This window comes from Grampus griseus (assembly GCF_964374135.1).
Source record: "Grampus griseus genome assembly, chromosome: 6".
NCBI lineage: Eukaryota > Metazoa > Chordata > Mammalia > Artiodactyla > Delphinidae > Grampus > Grampus griseus.
The window spans coordinates 74,662,727-74,685,614 of record NC_139000.1 but is presented as its reverse complement, the minus strand read 5'-3'; positions in this window follow the sequence as shown (position 1 = coordinate 74,685,614).

Sequence of the window (22,888 nt, the reverse complement as noted above, 5' to 3'; positions counted from 1 at the left end):
ATTTTTGGTTCTTTAATTGCTTTAGGTTTAAGGTTAGGTTGTTTATTTGAGATTTTTCTTGTTTCTTGAGGTAGGATTGTATTGCTATACATTTCCCTCTTAGAACTGCTTTTGCTGCATCCCATAGGTTTTGGGTCATCATGTTTTCATTGTCATTTGTTTCTAGATATTTTTGGATTTCCTCTTTGATGTCATCAGTGGTCTCTTGGTTATTTAGTAATGTATTGTTTAGCCTCCATGTGTTTGTGTTTTTCACGGGTTTTTTTCCCTGTAATTAATTTCTAATCTCACAGCATTGTGGTCAGAAAAGATGCTTGATATGATTTCAGTTTTCTTAAATTTACTGAGGCTTGATTTGTGACCCAGGATGTGAACTATCCTGGAGAATGTTCCATGCACACTTGAGAAGAAAGTGTAATCTGATGTTTTTGGATGGAATGTCCTATAAATATCAGTTAAATCTATCTGATCTCTTTTGTCTGATTTAAAGCTATCTGATTTAAAGCTTGTGTTCCCTTATTAATTTTATGTTTGGATGATCTGTCCATTGGTGTAAGTGAGGTGTTAAAGTCCCCCACTATTATTATGTTACTGTCTATTTCCTCTCTTATAGCTGTTAACAGTTGCCTTATGTATTGAGGTGCTCCTATGTTGGGTGCATATATATTTATAATTGTTATATCTTCTTCTTGGATTGATCCCTTGATCATTATGTAGTGTCCCTCCTTTTCTCTTGTAGCTTTCTTTATTTTAAAGTCTATTTTATCTGATACGAGTATTGCTCCTCCAGCTTTCATTGATTTCCATTTGAATGGAATATCTTTTTCCATCCACTCACTTTCAGTCAGTATGTTTCCCTAGGTCTGAAGTGGGTTTCTTGTAGACAGCATATATATGAGTCTTGTTTTTGTATCCATTCAGCAAGCCTGTGTCTTTTGGTTGGAGCATTTACTCCATTCACATTTAAGGTAATTATTGATATGTATGTTCCTATTAACATTTTCTTAATTGTTTTGGGTTTGTTTTTGTAGGTCCTTTTCTTCTCTTGTGTTTCCCACTAAGAGAAGTTCCTTTAGCATGTGTTGTAGAGCTGGTTTGGTGGTGCTGAATTCTCTTAGCTTTTGCTTGTCTGTAAAGCTTTTGATTTCTCCTTCAAATCTGAATGAGATCCTTGCTGAGTAGAGTAATCTTGGTTGTAGGTTATTCCCTTTCATCACTTTAAGTATATCATGCCACTCCCTTCTTACTTACAGAGTTTCTGCTGAAAAATCAGCTGATAACCTTATGGGGATTCCCTTGTATGTTATTTGTTGCCTTTCCCTTGCTGCTTTTAATATTTTTTCTTTGTATTTAATTTTTGATAGTTTGATTAATATGTGTCTCAGTGTGTTTCTCCTTGGATTTATCCTGTATGGGACTCTCTGCACTTCCTGGACTTGATTGACTATTTCCTTCCCCATGTTAGGGAAGTTTTCAACTCTAATCTCTTCAAATATTTTCTCAGACCCCTTCTTTTTCTCTTCTTCTTCTGGGACCTCTACAATTGTAATGTTGGTGCATTTACTATTGTCCCAGAGGTCTCTGAGACTTTACTCAATTCTTTTCATTCTTCTTTCTTTATTCTGCTCTGCGGCAGTTATTTCCACCATTCTGTCTTCCAGGTCACTTATCCATTCTTCTGCCTCAGTTATTCTGCTATTGATTCCTTCTAGAGTATTTTAAATTTCAGTTATTGTGTTGTTCATCACTTCTTGTTTGTTCTTTAGTTCTTCTAGGTCCTTGTTAAATATATCTTGTATTTTCTCCATTTTATTTCCAAGATTTTGGATCATCTTTACTGTCCTCACTCTGAATTCTTTTTCTGGTTGACTGCCTATCTCCTCTTCATTTGTTTGGTCTTGTGGGTTTTTACCTTGCTCCTTCATCTGCTGCATATTTCTGTGTCTTATTTTAACTTACTGTGTCTGGGGTCTCCTTTCTAAAGGTTGCAGGGTCATACTTCCTCTTACTTCTGTTGTCTGTGCCTAGTGGGTGAGTTTGGTTCAGTGGCTTGTGTAGACTCCCTGGTTGGGGGGACTGGAGCCTATGTTCTGGTGGGTGAAGCTGGATCTTGTTCCTCTGATGGGCAGGGCTGCATCTGGTGGTGTGTTTTGCGGTGTCTTTGAGCTTAGTATGACTTTAGGTAGACTGTCTGCTAATGGGTGGGGTTGTGTTCCTGTTTTGCTAGTTGCTTGCTGTGAGGCATCCAGCACTGGAGCTTGCTGGCCGTTGGGTGGAGCTGGGTCTTTGTATTGAGACAGAGACCTCTGGGAGAGCACTCACTGATTAATATTCCATGGGGCTGGGAATTCTCTGGTGGTCTGACATCCTGGATTCGGCTCTCCCACCCCCAAGGCTCTGGCCTGATCCCCAGCCAGACCACCAAGACCCTGCAAGCCACACGGTGTGGAAGAAAAGGAAGAAGAAAAACAAAATCATAAAGAAAAAACAAAAAAGAACCCAAACAGACAAAACCCCAAGACAAATGGTGAAAGCAAAGCTAAACAGACAAAATCACACAAAGAAACATACACACAGGCACTCACAAAAAGAAAAACAAAAGAAGAGAAAACAAAGAAGAGAGCAACCAAACCAATAAACAAATCCAAAACCAAAACAAACACTAAAAACTAACAAAAACATAAAAGCAGAAACAAATCAAATGCAGAAAGCAAACTAAAAAAGGCACTGAAAACATAAAACAAATACAAAAATGATAAAATGTAAAGATGAAAGATGAAAACAAAAGGAAAAAGTACAAAATGACAGAGTAGTAAAGTAAAAATAGAAAAATATAAAATACAGTTAAAAAAGAAAACAAAGCAAAAGAAAGAAAATAACAAACACAAGCAAAAAACACAATATAATATAAAAGTACAGTAGAATTAGGTAAAACAATTAAGTAAAATATATTTTAAAAATAAAAGCATAAAAAGAAAAGTAAATTAAAAAGTTAAATTAAAAAAATAATAATAAAAAAAGAAGAACAGAACCAAAAAAAAAAGTAGTGGTATTTTCCTGTGGCCTTAGTTGTCAGTGTCCTTGGCCGCATAGTGAGCCACAGACAATCCCTGCTTCCCCAGGAAGCCCTCTGGTACTTCTAGGTGGGTCTCTGGACCTATTGTGGGCACTGTGGGGCCAGCTCAGACTCTGACCTGGCCTTAGTCCTGCGTGTACTTGCCCCCAAAGTCCACAGTTGTCCCCAAAGTCCACAGCCTCAATTGTGGGAACACTCATTGTCTATTCAGGTATTCCACAGATGCAGCGTTTACCCAGCTGATTGCGGGGATTTGATCACTGCTCCTGAGCTGCCTGGGGAGACTTCCCTTTCTCTTCTTTGGTCGCACTGTCCCTGGGGTTCAGCTTTGGTTTTGGCCCCGCCTCTGCATGTAGCTGCCCTTAGGCGTCTGTTCCCCGTCCAGGCAAGAGGGGGTGAAAGCAGCAGCTGATTAGGGCTCACTTGCTCAGGCTGCGGGGAGAGGGATATAGCAGTCATAATTGGGATGTGTGGGGAGTGCCTGCAGTGGCAGAGGCTGGTGTGAAGTTGCAAGAGCCTAAGGAGGTGCGCCACGCATTCTCCCGGGGAAGTTGGCCCTGGTTCTCAGGACCCTCAGCAGTGGCAGGCTGCACCGGCTGCTGGGAAGTTGTGGGCAGGTACCTGCCTTGCACACAGGACCCTTGGTGGCAGTGGCAGCAGCCTCTGGGGTCCGAGATAACAGCCACAGCTCATGCTTGTGCCCATGTAGGCATTGCTCTACCATCTGTGAGCACACAGAGAGAGAAGCTCTTCTGACAGGGCTGCCCCTCTCCTCACACACCCCACAACAAAGGTCTCCTGCCTCTCTGGCAGGCCTAGGTTTTTTCCCAGACTCCCTCCCAGCTAGCTGTGGTGCACCAGCCCCCCAAGGCTGTCCTCACGCAGCCAACCCCAGTCCTCTCCCAGGGGTCTGACCTCCGAAGCCCAAGCCTCAGCACCCAGCTCCCACCTTCCCCTGCAAGTGAGCTGACAAGTGTCTCAGGCTGGTGAGTGCTGGTCAGCACTGATTCTCTCTCGGCATTCCACACCTCTGTTGTTGCCTCTCCTCCGAGGCTCTGAAGCTTCCCCGTCCCGTCCCCACCAGTGAGGGGGTTTCCTAGTGTGTGGAAACTTTTCATCCTTCACAGCTCCCTTCCAGAGGGGCAGATCCTGTCCCAATTTCATTGTCTCTTTTTTCTTTTGCCTTACCCAGTTACATGGGGATTTTCTCACCTTTTTGGAAGTCTAAGGTCCCCTACCAGGATTCATGTAGATGTATTTTTGATGTATTTGTGGGGAGGAAGGTGATCTCCATGTCTTACTCTTCCGCCATCTGGCAGGTCTCTCCCCTAAGTTTCCCTTTTATTCCTTCTTTGACCTGTTCATTATTTAGGAATGTGTAATTCAATTTTCACATATTAATGAATTTCCAAAATATCCTGCTGTTGATTTATAATATAGTACCATTGTGGTCAGAGAACATACTTTGTATGATTTCAGTCCTTTTAAATTTATTGAGGATTGTTTTATGACCTAACATAGGATCTGCCCTAGAAAATGTCCCATGTGTACTTGAAAAGTATATGTATTCTGTTCTTGTTGTGTGGCGTATTCAATAGATGTCTATTAGGTATAATTGCTTCATAGTTTTGTTGAAGTATTCCATTTTTTCTTGATATTCTGACTTGTATCCATTATTGAAAGTGTGACATTGAAGTTTCTGATTGTTGAATTATTGTTTCTCCAATTCTATCAGTTTTTGTTTTGTGTATTTTGGTGCTCTGGTGTAAGATGCATATTTGTTTATAGTCATTATGTCTTTCTGATAGATTAACACTCTTATCATTATAAAATGTCTTTCTTTGTCTCTAGTGACAATTTCTCTTTTAAAGATTATACTGTCTGACGTTAGTGCAGCCACTCCAGCTATCTTTAATTAGTGCTTACAAAGTATCTCTCTTTTCTTCCTTTTGCTTTCAACCTATTTGGTCTTTGAATTTAGTGTGTGTCTTGTAGACAGCATACAGTTGACCCATATTTTCCCCCATTCTTCCAAATGTAAATGGAGTGTTTAATCCATTCACATTTAATGCAGTGACTCATAACTAATAAAGTAGGATTTATTGATACATCATCCATTTTGCAATGTGATTTTTATGTCTTGTGTCTTTTTATTTCCTCTACAATTATTGCTTTGTTTGGGGTTAAATATTTTCTAGTATACCATTTAAATGCCCATGTCATTTCTTTGACTATATCTTTTGAATTATTTTCTTAATGTTTATAGTAAGGATTACAATTACCATCTTAATTTGTGACAATCTGGTTCAAACTAAAACTAACTTAATTTCAATAGTATTCAAAAATTTACTCCAGTATATTTCTTTCTACCCCTCCTTTATACCATTACTGTCATATAAATTACATCGTTATATATTATAAAACCTGTAATTCAATTTTATAATTCTTGCTTTATGTTATTGTCTCTTAAAATAGATGAAGAAGAAATAGATTACAAACAAATACATATTTATTCTCATATATTTTCCTGTGAAGTTACATTTACCAGTGTTCTTTATTTCTTCATGTGGATTCAAATTACCGTCTAGTGTCCTTCTCAGACTGAAGGAATCCCTTTAGCAATTCTTGCAGGATAGATCTGCTAATGACAAATTCCCTGAGAGTTTATCTGGGAATGTCTTCATTTCTCCTCCATTGTAAGGAAGAGTTTAGTTGAGTACAGAATTCTTGGTTAACAGTCTTTTTCTTTCAACACTTTGAGATGTCATTCCACTGCCTCCATGGTTTCTGATGAGAAATCAGCTTTAATCTTATTAAAGATCCTTTGTACATAATGTCATTTTTCTCTTACTATTGATATTTTCAAGATTTTCTTTTTGTCTTTGACTTTCATCAGTTTGACTGTGACATGTCTAAGTGTGGCTCTCTGTGAATAAGTTCTACTTGGAGTTTGTTGAGCTTCATGGATGTATGGGTTAATATTTTACATAATATTGGGGACGTTTTTGGCAATTATTTCTTCAATATTTTTTCTGCTCCTTTCTCCTTTTCCTGTGGAACTCACATTATGTGAATATAGGTATGTTTGTTTGATGGTGTCCCACAGGCATCTGAGGCTTTGTTCATTTTATCTTGTTCTTTTTTCTTCTCCTGAAGCTGAATAATCTCTATTGGTCTATCTTTAGGTTCACTGATTATTTCTTCTTCTAGCTCATATCTGGGGTTGAGCCCCTATGGTGAATTGTTCATGAAATTTTTGTACTTTTTAACTCCAGAACTTCATTTTTTTTTCTATTTTTATTTCTCTTTATTGGTACTATTTGATGAAACATCATTTTCACACTTTCCTTTAATTCTCTAGACATCATTCCATTAATTTTTTAAACATATTTACAATAGCTAATTTAAAGTCTGTGTCTACTGAGTCCCAAATCTCAGCTTTCTCAGGAGCATTTTCTCTTGACTTCTTTTTTGCTTCCTGTTAGTGGCATACTTTCCTGTTTCTTTACATGTCTCATGACTTTTTGTAGAAAACTATACAGTTAAATAATGTATCATAATAACTCTAGGGTCAGATAGGTATTTATTTTGTTGCTAGGTTTTTGTAATTGTTTTTCTTGTTGCTACTTACTTGCTTACTGACTTTTCTGAACTAATTCTGTAGATTCTGTATTGCTTCCAGTGTATGGACACTTAAGTCCTCTGGTGGCATTTTTTTTTCAGTTCTTTTATTATTTATTTTAGGAGTCATCCTGTGTCAGTACAATTTAGTGGTCAGCCAATGACTGGTTAGAAGAGTTTCTTAAATGCCTTGTCTGTATGTCTTCCACCCTTTTTATCCCTTCCCACTAGAGGATCTATGTGAGAAGGCATGCCTTCAAACTTGTTGCAGTTTATAAGACAGCCTTAGCTTTTACTTCCTGTAAACCTGCAGGGTTTCAAGGTCAGCCACTAGTGAGTTATTGGGAGCTTCTCTTTTCCCAGATCTTTCTTGGGTCACCTTTGACACCCTAAGAATATGTCAGAGCTTTTCAAAGTTTCAAAATCTAGTTCTCCAAGATTTCCTTTTAAATTCCTAGGCAGGTTCTTGTTTACCCACCTGAAATCATAGCCTTAGGTAGCTGCCATATTGCCACCCATTTACTATTGTTTTGATAGTACTCTGGGGATAGGTTTTTTTTTTTTTCCTCCCATGAGCTGAGCTCTGAGTCCAATCAAATACCCACGGCACTCTGGGGATAGAGATTTTTCCAGGAAGCTGCTTGTTCGGACAAAATACTGACTGTGCTCTGGGGATGATGCCTTTAATGTAGCTCTAAAAGAGTTCTGTCCTTTCTGTTGGCTATCAGGCTGCCAATTTTTTGCAGCTATGATGCCACTAAGCTGGGGAGAAAGGCGGGTGGGAATAGCCTCAAGCTAAAATGTTAGAGACACCACTGTCTTACCGAGGTTCAGTAGTTTCTCTTAGACAATTTTCAGGTTTTTTTCTGTGGCTTTGGTTAATTTTCCGAGTTTTGAAATGGTTGGTTTTAGTTGTTTTGCCAGTATTTGTATTGTTTTTGTGGGACAGTTTGTGAAGGTTCTTGTCCTACCATTCCGGAAGTCTGTCTCCTCTAGGATTCTGTATAAGTTACAGAATAATGGCAAAGCAAAGAAACAAAAAAGGAGCCTCTTAAAGAGAAATGTTACCCTTTTTCTTCCAGCTTTGTCTTTTTCTGTATCCCTGTCTTGTCTTCTGTACTGTCTTCCAACCTCCCTATGGTGTTCTCTCTGTGATGGTTTAGTGTAGTGAGGAGAGTCTTGGCTTCGGAACTTGAGCACACCCGGATTCCATTTCTAGCTCTGCAACAGTAAGCCAGATACTGACTTTCCTTCGGTCTCAGTTTCCTCATATAAATTGGTGATACTCATAGAATCACAATAAAGATTAAATGAGAAAACTTTGAACGAGCTTATTCCAGACCTGTACATACTAGGTGTACAGTAAATTAGTAATATAATATGTATTATTTATTCAGTTCTCTCATTTCATCCCTTTTTACTGACCTATCTTAATGAGTTTTGGTGTAAAAATAGTAGTTAATGGGTTTAGGAAAGTAACTTATAGAAGAAAGATAATGAAAAGAGAATCATGTCTTGTCTTTGCTGTGTGATCTTAAGCAAATTATTTAGCCACTTTGAGCCTTAGCGTCCTCACCTTTTAAATGAGAATACTAGTATGTGCCTCTGATATGTTAGGGCCTTGCTTTGAGAATCAAATGAGTTCATGACACTGTAGGCTTGTGGAGGCTTTGCACCATGCACTGTCTGCAAACATACAGTGGTCTCTAGTTTGTGAAGATAAGTGTCTGGTTCTTGGATTACATTCATGGGATTAAGTTTGCTTTTTTCTCTTCTCAAAAAACATAAACGTAGAATGTAAAATAAGTTGCTTATTATTTGTGGCACCATTTCCCCCCATCTTTTGAGTTAGATAAGTATTTTGCCATATTTATCCATTATGTAGCAAATGACATTTATTGTTCATAGACTTTGGATTTAATATTTTCATTTAATTGTTCACTTTGTGATTTAGGCTAAAATAGAAGAAAAGACCATTTATGAATGCTGTGGCCGTCGAAATATGTATGTGAACATAGCAAGAAATGCTCTGAAGAAGCTGAGAGACCAAGGTAATGTCTCTTCAATTAAGTGATGAGATAAAAAGTTGTGATTAACACCCGACACTGAATGTGTTTTCTTCATTAACAGCGTTGTTTTTAGATATTCAATGAAATGTATGTTTTAAATATTCTGTTGAGTCGAACGTGCAGGTGGCATTTTTTTGTTGAAAGTAACAAGTTAGCCTTGAACTTAGTTGTGAATATAACCTCACTGAAGGAGGTTATCGGTGATATATTTAAATTTGATTTCTGGTTATCAAAGTAATTCACCTCCATGTGGAACAGTATCAGTACTTCTCAACTTTTTAAAAATCAGTATTGTCCCCCTAATAAACCTATTTTTTCTACCTCCTTCACCCCCAGTAAAATGAAGTACTGAGGGATAATATTTTATCAGTTAAATTGAGTTTTGTAGAGCCACATACTATAGTAATATCTAAGATTTTTTTCACTCCTCAAAAGCCAACTTTACTCCTCTGGGGGCAGTACCACCCCAGTTGAGAATACGTGGCATGAGTTCAAATAATACGGAAAAACATCTTTTTTTTTTTTTTTTTTTTTTTTGCGGTACGCGGGCTTCTCACCGCTGTGGCCTCTGCCTTTGCGGAGCACAGGCTCCGGACGCACAGGCTCAGTGGCCATGGCTCACGGGCCCAGCCGCACCGCGGCATGTGGGATCTTCCCGGACCGGGGCACGAACCCGTGTCCCCTGTATCGGCAGGCGGACTCTCAACCACTGCACCGCCAGGGAAGCCCCAGAAAAACATCTTTTAAAAAAACAGTCAAAGACAGCGATCTTCCAGATCTCTTATATAGACCCTCCTTTACATGACTACAGAGATATATATAATATTCATGAATACAATCATTTTATATACAGTGTGTCTAACTTTTTTTACTCAGTAAGGTATCATAGAAGGCTTTTGTCAGTTAACCTGGAATCCACATTCATATCTAGATCTGTATGGTACTTTTTAAATGCTGCATGAAATTCTGTTGTATGGAACCTATACTATACATATTCCATTATATGGAGTCTATAATGTAGATGAACTAAATGCCTCTGGGTATTTAGATTGCTTACATTTTTTTTGAGTATAAATTCTGTGATAAATACGTGTGAGGATGTTAACACGTTAACATTTACTTAAACCCGAGCGTATGTATCTTTAGCATAAATTCCTATACACAGAGAAGCTAGCAGAAAGGGTCTGCATGTTTAACATTGGTAAATATTGTGGTTTTTTCCAATTTTATTTATTTATTTATTTTTGGCTGCATTGGGTCTTCATTGCCGCGCGAGGGCTTTTCTCTAGTTGCGGCAAGGGGGGGCTACTCTTCGTTGCAGTGCGTGGGCTTCTTATCGCGGTGGCTTCTCTTGTTGCAGAGCACAGGCCCCAGGTGCGTGGGCTTCAATAATTGTGGCACGCGGGCTCAGTAGTTGTGGCTCACGGGCTCTAGAGCACAGGCTTAGTAATTGTGGCGCATGGGCTTAGTTGCTCCACGGCATGTGGGATCTTCCCGGACCAGGGCTCGAACCCGTGTCCCCTGCATTGGCAGGCAGATTCTTAACCACTGCGCCACCAGGGAAGCCCTGGTAAATATTGTTAACTACCCCAGAAAGGGTTTGTCCATTTACATCGCCCACTAATGGTGGAGTGTGTGGTTTTCCTCACACCCTGCCAAACTTTCTTATTTATCCTATTTCAGAGTGTGAAGGTATATTAAAAAAAATAAAGTTAATTTAATATATTTTATTACTACAAAGTTGAAGATGTTTATTTCTCTCTCTTTTTAAATTTGCTCTTTGTATCCTTCTGCCCTCCCTTTATAAATTGTCCTATTCATTTGTCCTATTCATATTCTCTTTTAATAATACTGCAGATATTTTCTTTAGTTTGTCACTTGTGCATCAGCTTTATTTATACTTTTTTTTTATAATATAGAGGTTATTTTCAAAGTGTAATCAATCTCTTTTTTATTGGTTTCTGGGTTTTGTGTCATGTTTTGAAAGTCTGTTCCATTCTCAAGAATGTAAAAACTGTTCATCTGTAATTCCTTTATGGCATTTTTTTAATGTACAGCACTTTAAGTAGACTTAAATACATGTATTAAAATATATGAGATCTCTTAGATTAGTATTTTCATGGCATTCTAGCTTCCCCCCACTTTTTCTCATATTAAATATAGCACATAGAAACAGAACATGCAGGGGCTTCCCTGGTGGCGCAGTGGTTGAGAGTCCGCCTGCCGATGCAGGTGACGCGGGTTTGTGCCCCATTCCGGGAGGATCCCACATAACGCGGAGCGGCTGGGCCCGTGCGCCATGGCCGCTGAGCCTGCGCATCCGGAGCCTGTGCTCCGCAACAGGAGAGGCCACAACAGTGAGAGGCCCGTGTACCGAAAAAAAAAAAAAAAGCCTCATGTAAGAATTGAAACAACGTAGATGCTTTTAGAATCTCTTAATACTTCTCATAACACAGTTTTTCGTTTTACAAAAGAGTTTGCTAAAGCATGTCTAGTAAATTCTGCTAAAGTAATAAATTAGAGAAACTTTCTCGAGAGCTCATTAGAGTGAGGGGATCTGGGACTGGGTTACTGGTGTTGGGAAGAGATCCTTGAGCTATCTTGCCTTTGTGAGAGTCGTCAGGGTTCCCATTGTCTCCTGCTTGTAAGCTTTTGTACTTTTCTTATCTGAGTGAGTATTAAGAACTGTTACACAAGATTTCGAGCCAGAAGGCCTGGGTTTATGTATCAACTGTGCTGTGTGACTTTGGTCATATGTCCTTACTTTTCTGAGCCTCATCTAACTCATCTGTAAAAATGAAGTCAGTTCACTTGCCATTCTGGCTTAATGTAAAGTTTAAATCAACATGCTTAGAACAGGTTTCGGCCTGCTTAATATGCACCAGCTATTACTGATATAATTTTAACTTTCCCATCTCTCACCCAAAACTTAGGACATCACGTGGTCCAGGGAACAATATTGATTTGTTGTGGCTATTACTGAAGGACACGAAGACTTGGATTCTTTTAGACTACTGTCTTACTTAATGTTAATCAGAATCCTAGCATTTCATAAAAGGGTTAGTAGACTCTAACCCTACCACTACTTAAAAAGGGAAAAAAAGCAATTTAAATTTTCTTGGACAGCTTTTCTTTTTCTCTTAGCGCTCACAGGAATTATTCTTTACAGACATCTTAAAGGCTCCCTTCTAACTGAAGCACAGTTCTGTGAAAATAACTACCCCCAACCCAACGCTGACAAACCAGGAAATATTCTTTTAAACCCAGGCATGACAAAAACTCTTGTAAATGATCATAAGCATATGGGTCCAAAAATTATCCTTTCTACACGCTGAGACTGGAGCCCTAAAAGTCCCAATGTTCTGGGACTTCCCTGGTGGTCCAGTGGCTAAGACTCTGCGCTTCCAATGCAGGGGGTCCAGGTTTGATCCCTGGTCAGGGAACTAGAGCCCATGTGCCACAACTAAGTCCCATGCTGCAACTGAAGATGCTGCATGCGACAATGAAGATCCCACGTGCCACAACTAAGACCCAGCACAGCCAAATAAATAAATATGAAAAATAAAAGTCCCAGTGTTCTGACATTTTCTAATCGAAACAAGATTTGTGGCCAGCCATGGCCACAAATGATGGCCGCATCATTAGGCTACAGGTAAAAACATGGTTGCATCTCATTTTCTTTCCCTTTCCGTTTCATTTTAGTCCCAGTATCTAAGTGCTTTATTTATGTAATCAGTTTTATTAAATCTTAGCAGCCATTTCAGGTAAGTACTGTTACCACCTCCATTTATACAAATGAAGAAACTAAGGTTCAGAGAGGTCAAATAATTTATCAAAGGTCACTCAGAAAATAAGTGGTAGAGCCAGGATTTGAACCCAAGGAGTCTGACTCTGGAGCTTCTGCGTTTACCCCTAGACATATGTAGGCAGTGCTGTGTTCCATATACTTCATACCCTTTCACTAGGAATTCTTATAAAAAGACTTCCAATTAGTCTTACTATTTTGCATTTTCTCCAAATACTGGGCATAGTTAGTTAATATATTTATCCCACTCCCTCTCCCCCCAGAAAAGAGATAGCAAGAGAATATTTAACATTAACACAACTGTCAAATGTTAGGTCCATCAGAGTTTGAAATGCTTATAGAAATATTTTTCATTGGCCTTTCTTTAAATCCTCTCATTGGAAGGCAGTACACTTAACAGTTAAGAACCGGGGCTCTGAAGGAGAAAGGCGAATCTGGGTCTGGGTGCTGGGTAAGTCATGAGTCACTCTCCCAGTGTCGGCTTCCCCACTCTGAACAATGAGATTATGGTAGCTGCCCCATCAGTAGCTATGAGAATCCGTTAAAATAGTGCATCTGAAGTGCCTGGTGCAGTGCCTGCCTCGTCATCGCATAACAGACACCCAAATAAAAGAGTTGCTGTCATCATCGTCATCAGAGCCAGTTTGAGGGTCATTAATAAAAACAAGTATTCATAAACGGGTCTAGTGAAAAGCCCAGATACACTCTCAGTGACAATAAACAGATCACTATGTGTCTAAAAGGAAGACATGGGTCCTAATTCAGGAGTTACTATGTACTAGAGTTGATGACAGATCAAGTTGGTGACAGTCAACTTGTGGTGCTAAAACCACAATCCCCTGGCGTTGGGCTGACTCTGGAAGCAGGTGGGAGAATGCCTGTTTGAGCAGTGGCAGCCCTGATGCGGAAGCAGCTCACCTGCACGTACCCCTTTGCATAATTCTGTTCCTTTTCCTGTTACTTGGAGATCACACTGAGTCTGTGCTCACGACAGGATCAGGAATGCAAAGGCAAGTCTCTGCATGCAGGTCCTCATTTCCCGCCCCGAATCTATTCATGAATAACTCTACTTCATGTTCTGTTTTAGCTTCTAGGAGGATGTGCTGTCGATGTGGGAAGATCTATGGCGTGACTCCTGCAGGCAAACACAGCAGCATAGAGGAATGTCACTACCACTTTGGCCGACTGGTGAGTCATAAAGGCAGGTGTCTGGTCGTTCCATTTCATTTACTTGATGAGCCGGTGCCAAAGCGATGGGGAGAAAAGTGGAATAAAGTATTCAGTTCAACGTGTATTTGTTAAATACAGTCCAGTAAAGAGAAACTGTATTGATTCAAAAGTTTCCATTACAAACATTTACTCCCGACCATCACTTCTTAACTTTGGAGCTCGCTGGCTCAAGAAGTATGGCTGTGATGATTCTTCTGCCTGTTTAAGACCTCAGGTCAATCAACTACCTCCTGACTTCACCTGCTTTTCACGGGCCAGCATTAGAATAATTGCTTACGGCTTCAGTTCCTTGGCCCCTGCCCTGCACTGAGTGAGGATGAACAACTGCTTCCTCTCCCCCAGCCCAGCCCCCATTTCTTCTCCAGCACAGTAAATTCCCTACAGTCAACTCAGATGTTTTTTTTCCCTACTCAGACCAAAAAACCTGGGTGCAGTCATCACTGTCTCCCCTCGGTGCACACCCCCCCATTCAAGGCCTTTGTTTTGTTTTTCCCTTTTTCTTTTTTTCTGCCTATGCCAGCGCCCTTAGTTCCCCCACCAAGGATTGAATCCGGGCCACGGCATTGAGGGCACCGAGTCCTAACCACTGGACCGCCAGGGAACTCCCTGGTGCGCCCTTTCATCTCAGCAGTTTCCAGGTCCCATTTGTTCTGTTACCTCCAAAGTGTCTCTTCTCCACCTCTGCTGCCCCCCACCAGGGCCACAAGACCCTCATCTCCTTCCCAAGCTACTGCAGCATCCTCCCAGTCTTAACACTCCCCCGCCCCAAGCTACTTCTCACCCAACAACCCCCAGAATAATTTTTAAATCACAGTTCTGTTTACATCACTCCCCTGCTTTAATGAAAATTCTTCAATAACTTTGTCAACCCTGCCGAATTTGGCCTCTGCCCGCTATCTTGTACCCTTTCCACAGTTTCTTTCCTATCACACTGGCCAACTTTCTGGAGCCTTCTAACCTGCTGTCTCCTTTTCACGCAGCTGGTTCCTTCTCATCCTTTGGGTCTCTGCTTAAATGTGACCTACTCAAGGTTCTTTCGTGACCCCGTGACCTAAAATAGGTCCTCCCTCTTCTATCACAGCCTTTGAGGGCCTTTGACTGTCACTGCCTTTGACAGCACCCAACTGCATTTTGTAATGATTTAGTGATTTATCTGCCATCTTCAAAAGACTGCAAGCTCTTGGAGGGACCGAATGCCTCCCCAGCACTTAGCATGGTACCTAACGCATACAGATACTATCCACGCAGTATCTGCGTGGATAGATGGGTGAACAGATGAATTATTTATGTAGATATGGAAATGAATATGAAAGCTATTATAATAAATGCTATGAAGAAAATAAAGCAGGGCAGAGGAAGTAGAGAGGAACAGTGGATGTGATTGAATTATAGAATCAATATAAGAATAATGGATCAATAGTAAAGTAAATCAGACAAGTTTGACTTAAGTGTTTAGGGCTTAGTTTTAGTGGGTGGGGAGACTGTAAATTCCAAAAAGGAAGAAAAATAGGAAGACACTGAAGGAGAATAAAAGTAGCAGATTAACTACTGTGTGGAATAACTAGACAACACAGCATAATGAACAGAATGGGACTTTGGAGCCGGCGGACCTGAGATTTTGGGCTGTTTCACCACTTACTTTCTCTGAGACCTTGAGCAGGTTTCGGAAGCTCTCTGAGCTTTTGTTTCCACATTCATAGAATGAGCTTTGTGTGCAGTTTAGTGAGCTGACGTGTCCAATTCCTGGCTTCTAACAGATGCTCTGTTAATACTGGTTCTCAGCCTCCCTTTCTCATCACAGGAGAAGATAAGATAAAGGCGTGAGATGTCAAGATTGGATGGGTAATAGAAGGTTGGTTAAACAAGAGTCTTCAGTGCCAGCCTGAAAAATCTGCATTTGATCAGCAACGTACAAGTGAAGCATTTGAGGAAAGTGATGTAATGAAAAATGTGCTTGAGGAAGATTAATCTAACCACATTTTATGGGAAAACTGGTGCAAAACCTACTGTAGGCAGAGGGGTTTTTAGGGAACAGTTGGGAGAACATTACCTTGGGCCAGAGGGAAGAAGGGCTTGGGGTAGGTAAGGGTACGGGTGAGATGGAAGATGTGAGAGAGATAAAAGAGAGATGAAGGCTTAGGCTTGTTGCTGTGAAAATGTGCAAAGTGTCTGGCCAAGGCAGTGGAAGAAGAGGGTGTCGGGATTTCAGAGGTCCAGCCAAGATTGGAGACAACATCTTTGTTACGGTCTCAGTCTATGTAACTGGGTGATGTCCTCGGGTCAGATGCAGGAAGGGAGAGGGTGGTAGCCGGAGCCCATCATCCAGGGGCTTCAGCACAGAGGGCAGGTCAGGGAGGAGAATATTTTGAAAGGATGGTTGAGGTAGAGTTAAAGCAGGATAAAGAAGTGATATCAGGAGAGGAGCTGAGGGGCCCGGCCACGTTATGGGGAAGCAAAGGAAGGAAGGGGAGAAAGGCATTCAAGACACTGGTAATTATAATTCACCTTCAAAGTGCAGCCTCTGAGAACTCGGCTTCTAGGAGTCAGTGTTTCCTGTTTGTTACATAATAGCTAGAAAAGCAACCATGCAGAGTTTTAGACTTTACATCAGATCGCTTGCATGGTGCAGTCTTAAAGATCCTTGTGCGTGAGACGCTCTGGGAGTTAGCCACTCCGCCTTGTCAAGCTTGCTTGTTTTGATTTTTACTTTTCGTGTGGTTTGCAGTTCTTGGTAGCTCAGAAAGGCGGTACAGCTGTTGTGAAGGTGTCCTTCGATCCCCCGGGTGTCAGGTCGCCAAGGTAGGGCTTGTTCCCCAGAATGCTGCTTGTTTCAGAACCAGAGTTGCTGCCTCCTGCGCAGACCTTGGGAAACCATAAGCATTTGGTATAATCCACTAATTTTCAGTTGATGAAATTTTTATGAGCTTAGTTGCTCTTGCCAAAACATACAGTAACTTATTTGGCAGTGTTCGTTTCAGCTTCATGTTCAGGACCAAAAAGCAAACCTAGAAGGCTTTGTGAAGACTTTTGTCAAATTCCCACCCCGCAGCGGGAATCACGTTGTATTTGCCGTGAATTGTGAGGTGGTACGTTGGTGGTATGTTTTGCCTTATTTATGCATGTGTAAGGAACGTTCCCAGGCTCTCTCTCTCAGTCCCACACAGTGCTGCGATGTTGTTCACACGTTTTCAGATGAAGCAACTGAAGCTGAAAAGAGTTAAGTGACTTGGTGGGATACCTGCACTTGGTGATGGAGCCAGGAGTTGGCCCACGATCCTCTTTCTTTTACTTATTAATTTTTATTTATATATAATCACTGCTTGTCCTACTCATTACGTTGCTGAAATTACAGGGGTGGAAAATGTTATGAATACTACTGTTATCCCCCAAATCAGCATAAAAGCTTTAATTTTTAAAAAGCTATTGTTTTTATAGAGACAGTAAAATGTTTATAGGGAGTTACCTTCTTCCATATGAGAATCAATACTAAACAGTAGGGGAAAAACAGAACTTGGAATCATGACACCTCGGAAGCTCCACTGCTTATCAGGCAAGTCTCCCGGATGCTCCAATATGTAAATTATGAGGTTAATAATAACCCAACAGTGATGGTGAGAATCAGATACACTAATATATGGCAAAGTGCTTTGTATGTGTCAAACATCATGTGAACAGTCATCTTTAACAAAACATAAAATTAAATTTTTGTTCCCTGTGGCATATTTGGAAAGCAGATTTGTGGAGTTTAATTTTAATAGATATAGAAGGGAAGTGTTCACTTTTTAAGCTTAGATTTTTGTTGTTGTTTTGTTTTGTTTTTTTGTTTTTTGCGGTACGCGGACCTCTCACTGGCGCCACCAGGTAAGCCCTAAGCTTCGATTTTTAATTGCAGACAATGAAAGCTGTTTCTGGCTTAGAAATCAAATGTTTTTTTTTCATTCAACAAGGTTTATAACTGCATTGTTCAATATGGTATCCACTAGCAAACAAACGTGTCAGTATAGAGAACAGAGTAGCAGTTACCAGAGGGGAAGCGGGGGAGGGCAAAATGGGTAAAGGGGGTCAACTGTATGGTGATGAATGAAAACAAAATTTTTGGTGGTGCAGCGTGCTGTAGTGTTTATAGAAGTCAAAATATAATGTTGTACACATGAAACTTATATGATGTTATAAAACAATGTTACCTCAATAAAAAATTAAATTAAATTAAAAATTTACTTCGTCAGTCATACTAGCCATATTTCAAATACTCAATCCCCACTTGTGGCTGGTGGCTACCATATTGGACAGGACAGAAATAGAACATTTCATCTTCACAGAAGGTTCTTTTGGATAGCACTGATCTCTAATGAAAATAATTGTAAAGCCTATGCCAAGAAAATGAAATTATTTTTATTAGCAGAAATATTACCAACATTAAGGAAAAAATTAAAGCTTGGAACATCTTTTATATGACCGTCAGATCCACACACTGGCTTTTGTTACCAAAACTGAATGATTGGGTTAGATTGTATATTCCAGTTAGAAATATTCCTTTAAGATATCTAAGATGTTAAAATATGTTTGCCCAATATGATGTTTAAATTTGATATTTCCGTCTTTATAGCGCTATACAGCCAAAGGTTTGGAACTTACTCAAGTGACAGTGGTTGATCCCAGCCTCCAGGTGGGCTATGATACATCTGTGAAACCAGATGAAGAAGTCATTGACTATAACACTAGGTATGCATTATACACAGGGGTTTGTTTTTGAAATTATAGAACATTCAACATGTACTTTGAGTTTTAGCCTAGGTACTTTTATTTGATTCAACTTTAGAGCATGAGTTAACACTGTTTTCTTTTAATTAATTTGTTTATTCAAAACGATTCATGTTCTGTTGAGTACCTTGCTAAAATTATGCAGACACTGTATTAGGCCCTGGGTAACAACCCGAAATGAGAGATACGGCCTCAGCACTCATGGTGTTTACATGTTGGAATGGTAGGTAGGAGGCTAGAGAGACAGACAAAAATATTGAACAAGTTATTTATTCATTCATTTATTCATTCAATCATTAATCAGTTTCTTCTGAAAATACCATACTATTCCCATTAGATGAAAATTTCTATAATCCTGTAGACGTGTCACTGAGTATACATAGCTTTGATATAGCATACAGAACACTGGTTCAGTGCAAATTCTATTTTATTATTATTATTCAAGTAGGACATGTTTCTGATCCAAATCCAATGCTAACTTGAGATAGTATGATACAGATGTGCCTTTTATTTTTAAAAACCTCGTATAAAATACCCAACAATATCATTGATTAATTGAATTGGATTTCCTAAAGGCACATAAGCCATATGACGTGACATATTTATATATTTATTTAACTATATCTATTTAAATATAAAATAGAAGACATTGATCTTATTGTACAATGAAAATTTAGAAGTGTTAATTACTGGTGTGATTGTATTTATTCAATTTTCTTGAACAAATTCTCCAATGGTACTTAATATGACGTGTGTGTGTGTATACATGCACACATATATACATACATTTGTATATGTATAGATGAACAAATATGACTTGATACACATATACACGTGTATATTATATGCATTATATACTATAGTACGTAGTTTATAGTATTATAGTATATATAGTATACATAATATATATTATATATGTGTACGTCCATAATTTTGGACCCAGTAAGGCAAGGTGGTCAAGTGAATTAAAAGTTGTTGTGATTACAAAAAAAAAAAGTTGTGATAAATTTTGAGAATAATTATAAAGAATTCTGCTAACAAGTATTTTTTAACCTAAATTTCCTCATGGTTCATAAAAATGATTGTATACATAAAAACTCAGTAAAAGTTGCTGTTATCAGAAAATGCATTTTGTTACTAATCTCTCTCCTGACCTCATTTGATTTTTTTTCCTACTCATTTTGGCCATATCCTAATAGCCCCATCTATTTTATATTTTACTTTTTTTTTTACTTTATTGAGCTATAACTGACAAACAAAATTGTACTATATTTAAAGTTACTGTACTCTTATTGGTTCTCGTTCTTCCATGGGTTTAGCGGAATCTTTTCTAACTCCTTTTTGGAACAAGTCAGGAAATGCTTTGCTAATTACTGATACTCATAGCAGCAAAATGAGAACTGAAGGTCTTGCTTTAAAATTAAAAACTTGAATCTTAAAAGAAAAAGTCAAAAGGGGGCTTCCCTGGTGGCGCAGTGGTTGAGAGTCCACCTGCCGATGCACGGGAACACGGGTTTGTGCCCCGGTCCGGGAAGATCCCACATGCCGCGGAGCGGCTGGGCCCGTGAGCCATGGCTGCTGAGCCTGCGCGTCTGGAGCCTGTGCTCCGCAATGGGAGAGGCTACGACAGTGAGAGGCCCGCGTACCGCACACACACACAAAAAAGTCAAAAGGATTCAATGCATTGCATTCTTTTAAAATGAACCCAAGTACTCCATCCATGATAATGTCCTCTTAATTCAAATATTTGATTATGCATCACATTCCTTAACTAAGCCAGATGATGGAGCCAGGTATCTTTTCTTCAGGAGACAGTACTATGAACATACAGCTTACATTGAAAATACGTTTGCAGTATTTTTATCTCTTTTCTCCTAATTTGCAGTAAAGCACAGCAGTAGCCACATTTCTGAACACCTACTTTTAGTATGTGCTTCATGAAAACCACTAGGATAGTCCATTTTCTGCATGTATTTTCACTGTTTGCATGTATTTTCATTGGGTCCTTATAAGCCATTAAGATTGGTAATTGACCCTACTTTACAGATGAGAAGACTGAAACCAGAAGGCTAAGCAACTTGTTGAAAATCAAATATAATAAGTAAATGGCAGAGTCATAGCATAGCTCAAACTCAGGTTGTCTAGACTCTGCTTAGGGCTCCTTCTGCTTTTCCATGTTTCTCACATTTCATCTTTAGCTTTGCCTTAATGGGAGATAGACTACTTAACTGTAACTGACAAAACTCAGATTATACAGAGATGAGAGTTCACAAAGGAACTTTATGAACTTGTAATAATGTCTCCCCCTGCCTTACATGATTGATCCAAATTATAAATTTTACTAGGTTATATCAATATAACCTAGTAAAGGGATAGTTGGCAGACATACAATAAGATCTTTGTTCTGTTCATCAAATGTTTGTCACGTTGAGTCAGTAATGTGTTCTAACTATAACGGATGAAATCTACTTAGTTGTACTCTTACATGTACTGTGTGTCTTCTTGGGATAGGTTTTCTGGTGTGGTTGAAGATGACTCGAAGGACACGAAAACCTCAATCCGTGATGTGCAAGCCACCTTGTTGAACCTGTTCAGCACTGACACTGTACTAATTGGACATAGCTTTGAAGGTAGTCTCTATGCACTTAAGGTAAAGAGTTAAAGGCTCATGTTCTTATAAAACTGTATGCGTTAATGTGGTAGTCATTATCATTGTGTTATCACTGATGCTTGATTTGCCCTTTTAGACAAAACAAGATAAGAATCACTATGCTGATGACTTTGTCCAACTCTTATAAACCAGAAGAAGTATAAGATGCCCAAGTCATCTGGCTAAACAAGATCAGAACGAAAGTCCATTATCAATTGTGATGAAACCAAAATCGTTCTTTTGACGTGGTCTTAGATCATTGTCTTTAATATTCAAGTGGGTAAAACTACGTTTATCTAATAGGTTATTATAGTCACGTCCTGGAAGATACTTTTTCATATTAGGTCAGGTCGATTTATAAAGCCTACCTGTAAGGTAGGCTCAAAATCAAATGGCATGTTCATTTTTCTTGGCATGATAGACTTGAAAATCTCCCCCTTAATACTCCAGGTTAAAATGGTCTGTTCTTTGCTCCATGTTCTAGAACAGGTGTCAGCACACTATGGTCCATGTTAGCCACCTGTTCTTGCAAATATTTTTATTGGAACAGAGCCACCACACCCACTCATGGATGTATTTTCTGTCGCTGCTTTCATACTACAGTGGCATTGTTGAGTAGTTATAACAGAAGTGGTATGGCCTGCAAGCCTAAACTATTTAGAACTCGGAAGAGAGAGTTTGGTGGCCACCCCCGATCTAGAACAGTGCTCTGCAACAGAACTCTCCGTTCTACGTGTTCACTAACCGATATGGTAGACACTAGTCACATGTGGCCAGTGAGCACTTAAAATGTGTCTAATGTGACCGAGAAAACGATTTTTTCATTTTGTTTACTTAATTTTAATAGTTACGTGTGGCTGGTGGCTACCACATTGCACAGCGCAACTCTAGAACTTTGGGGACCTTGACTATTTGTTTCAGCCACCCCTAGGACTTACCTTCATGCCGAGAAGGGCTAGTTCTTCTTTAGTGTAAGAATGTCAGTAAGGCCATTTAATTTTCCTGAGTATCCACCTCTTTCCCTGCAAAGCTGGTACCCTAGTATAGATAGTTGTTTCACACAGCACTGTTGTCTCTGCATGTGACAGATGAGACTGGAATGTGCTTCCACCAGACCCCACCCAAGTGTGAGCAAAGAGAGTTGGGGACATAAGCTTTTTGTAAGAAAGCTCTTCACAGGGATGGCCTTCTGTCACCTCAGCGACAGCTTGTCTCAGACTCAGTTTCTCACCATGACTTTCCTTCTCCCATTTTCCAGGAACCGTTCTATTTCACTTGTCTCCCAGACCAGAAAATTTGAAACCACTGTGTTTTTTTATTCCTTGTAATCAGTCTGTTTCTTTCACCCAGATTACTCGTAGATTTCTCTATTTTTCTCTATTTCCCCCACCACCTTCTTTCATGTGCTCAGTATTCTGCAGCCAGGAACCAGTGTCCAGGAGGTGGCTGACACATTAAAAGTGAGAATTTAAAGCGTTTATGGATGGGGGGTAGTAGGTGCTAAACATTAAACTTCCATTCTTCTTCTTTTTTTTTAATAAATTTATTTTTTATTCATTTATTTAATTTTTGGCTGCATTGGGCCTTTGTTGCTGCGCACGGGCTTTCTCTAGTTGCTGAGATCGGGGGCTACTCTTCATTGCGATGCGTGGCCTTCTTGTTGCGGTGGCTTCTCT